At 70.6% G+C, this 3,251-nt stretch overlaps 1 long non-coding RNA gene across 1 annotated transcript; it reads right to left on the bottom strand.

Annotated features, from left to right (window-relative positions):
- Positions 1 to 476: 476 nt before the first annotated feature.
- Positions 477 to 2,859, bottom strand: LOC141585726 (uncharacterized). Its single transcript, XR_012519390.1, has 2 exons — positions 2,650 to 2,859; positions 477 to 2,349 (listed from the first exon to the last, which is right to left on the bottom strand). It is a non-coding gene; the product is annotated as an uncharacterized LOC141585726 (long non-coding RNA).
- Positions 2,860 to 3,251: the final 392 nt, after the last annotated feature.

The following is a 3,251-nucleotide window of genomic DNA, read 5'->3' as shown; positions in this document are numbered from 1 at the left end:
TGTGAACACGCAGAGGGGCCCTCAGGGCTGTGCGGGCGGCGGGCGTCTGGGCCGGGGTCGGGACGGGCTCGGGCTTTCGCGGGGTCCTCGCCCGAGGGGCGCGAACGCTCAGGCGTCTTCGCCGCGTGGTGGGCAGGGCGGGGGCGCTGCGCTCGGCCGACTGTGGGGTCCCGGTCCGCCCCCGACTCGGAGGAGCCCACGCTTCTCCCTTCTCCGCGGCAGAGAGTGGGGCCCCGGGTGCGTCCCTCCGGGCGTTCCTGGAGCCAGGGCGCCCGGGGATCGCGGAGACGGATTCCGGGGGTGGGGGCGGTGAGCGCGTGCGCACCAGGCCGCCCCCCGCGGGGCTGCGAGGGGCGCAGAGACCGCTCCGACTGGGCGGCGCGAGCTCCTTCGCGGCTGCCTTTACGGGCCGTGCCGCGGCCCGTGCCGACCCAGGAGCGCGCACCGAATGCGATTAAAAGAAAGAATCTCGATGCTCAAAGATGTAAACTCGTCTCTTTTTACAACCCAGCGAGCTCGCCCTCTCCGCGTGCAGCGGGCCAGCGAGAAGGCGCTCGAGCTGTTCGTGGAGAAAGACGGGGGGACCCAGACAGGCCGATTGCCCGGCTCGCCCCAGCCCGGCCCCGAGCGCAATTACCAGTCCAGGCGGGAGCTGCCGCCGCCGCCTGCCGCTCCCGGGCCGCCGCCGCCTTGGCTCCCCGCTCTTCGGCTCCCGGGGGCCCCCGCACGCTGCTGCCCTGGGCGGAGAGGGGCGCAGGAACCCCCAAAAGGTAGCCAGGCAAGTCCCCGAGCGCCGCGGGCCGGCTGGGAGCCGAGTGTCCGCGGGGTCCTGTTCATCCGGCCTGGCCCCCAAGGCGACCGTCCCCGCGCCCGCCGCCGCCGCCGCCGCCGCCGCCGCTGCCTCCGCGCGTATCCGCGCTCCGCTCCGGCACCGGGCGATTATCACTGGGGCGCGCGGTGACGTCACCCGGACACCGGCCCCGCCGCCGCCTCCCCGAGGTGTCCTTGAGAACTGCGGGGCACGCGCGCCGCGCACACACGCACCGCGCGCCTCGAGCCTCCCGCGCATTCACGCAGCGTCCCGCCCCGCGCGCTCCTCGGCGGCTCTCACGGACGCAGCCCTCGAGCGCCCTCGACCGTGCCCTGCGCCCCGCGGCCACACGGAGGCCCAAGGAAACGCCTGTCTCACTTGTGCCCCTCACCTGGCCCTCCCGCGCCCACGCGCGAGCCCCTCCAGCCGCACACCGACACCCTAGCCACACCCCGCCACGCGCACGCCCCGCCGGCACGCAGCCCAGCGGCACCGGCAGACATGCACCCGCACTCGGCCCGGGCCGCGAGTTCGCGTCTCCTGTCTCGCACGCGCAGAACGCACTCCGCCGCGCAGCTCATACAGCGGCCCTCCAGGCTTCTGACTCCTGAGAAAGGCCAGGGTCCCGCCGACCTCCTGCAGATGGCCCTGCTGGGCTCCGCACTGGAGGAGGGGGCTAGAGGTCGTCCTTCCCCGCCCCCATCGGAGCCTGCGGTTCCCACTGTCTGACTGGGACGGGAGCTCTTGCCCGTAGGGACCACAGAAGCACAGGCGACACTCCACGTCCGACTGCAGTCAGGGCCCGCTCCATAGGGTCCTTGGGGCGCCCCCCATCTGGCGCTCTAGGGCAAGGGATCGGCGGCTTCCCCAAGCCTCCCTGCGCAGAGCCTCCCCCGCGGGCCTTTGTTTAGACTGCTAGGAGTGTAGGCCCCGCGCGGCCGGCAGGCCTCTGCCCCTCTCCTTCCTTCCAGGGCCGACCCAGCCCCTGCGCCCTCTGCCCTCAGAGCAGAGCCTGGGCCTCCCTGGGCGCGGGCCCCGCTTCTTCCTTTTCCACCCTGTCCAGCACTGCCCGGCCCACGGACAGTGGGTTAGGAAGGGGCAGGAACTCGGGCTGGTTCTGTGCCCACCGCCTCCGCCGTCCTCGACTGTCAGGACGCCCCTCCCCTTTTGGTGCGGCTTCAACCTGACCCTTCCCAGCCGCAATTCCTCGCCCTTTGCAGGTGTCGGGACAGCCTTTCTCTCTCTCAGGTCGCGCACAAGCCCTCTACTCCTCCACAACCCAAGGGAGCCTTCTGTACCAAGCGCAAAGCTCTGGAAGCTGCCCCAAGCCCGCGGGTGCCGGCAGCCGCAGCAGGTGCAGGCTGGACGCTGGAGGGGCTGGAGGGCTGCGGAGGCTGCAGCCGTCCCAGTTCATTGGAGACCCCTGGCCTCCGGTGGTCGGGATCGGACCCTCACCCTGATGGGACTGGGGCAGTCTTCAGGGCGGTCCTAGGCTCCCAGGCTGAGGCATCCGCTGTCCATGGTGTTGAAACGGAACCCTGAAACATCCAACTCGCTTTCGGACTTTACCCCCAGCCCTCTTCTCACCAAGGGGTGGGGCCAGCAGGGCCGGCTTCAGCATCCTCCCCTCCCGTCCCCCACCCTTAGCTTCCTGGACCGGTCCAGGACGTCTCCGGATTCCAGCTCCCTGGAGCTTGTTCCCATTCTAAGGGGAGACTCCTTAGCACCCCCCATCTGTGCCTTGGCTCCAGGGACCCCAAATCTTTCTCTGGGTCTCTTTTTCCTTGCAGGACAGTGCGGCAGGGAGGGTCGCGCCCTTCGCAGCCGTGCCCCCTTACCTGGGGAGCGCCTTCCTTCTGCGCACCTCACCTTTGGCGGAGGTCTCTCTGGCATGCCAGGGTGGGGAAGGAGGGAGGCTGGGGGTCGCCCCCTTCGCTTGGGTCAGCCCAGATTTTTGTACATCCCTAGGAGAACCCGGCCCCTCTAGGAGTCCTGAGTAGCCATCGGGGTCCCTGGCTCCCTACTTCCACCCCCGGTGTGCAGCGGCCCGAGCCCAGAGGCTGGGGGAAGGACCGTCCCGGGCTTGGGGGTGGAGCCGGCCGGTAGGAGCCTCGCAGGAAGGGGAGGCCACCTGCAGCCTCTGCCCCACCCGCCCCGCTGCGTCCGCTCCGTGGGGACCTTTTCGGTGGCCCCGCAAGCTTCGTAGGTTTCATAGTCAACTTACTGTTGCTGGGCCTGGGCTGGGGTCTGTACTCCACCCCGCTCCGCGGGGCCCCAGCCTCGCCTTGCCCGCGCCTCCTCTCCGCCACCGCCCACGCCGCCGCCTCTCCCGAGCACACGGAGAATTTGTTAGTGGATTTGTTTATTCGCCAGCTCCGGGGACAGTGGGGGAGGGGAAAGGGGCGCGAGGGTGGGGGCGGCGGCGCTGCCGAGCCAGCTC

This window comes from Saimiri boliviensis, chromosome 9, assembly GCF_048565385.1.
Source record: "Saimiri boliviensis isolate mSaiBol1 chromosome 9, mSaiBol1.pri, whole genome shotgun sequence".
Classification (NCBI taxonomy): Eukaryota; Metazoa; Chordata; class Mammalia; order Primates; family Cebidae; genus Saimiri; species Saimiri boliviensis.
Note: the sequence above shows the minus strand (reverse complement) of the source record. Positions and strands in the feature narration are given on the sequence as shown.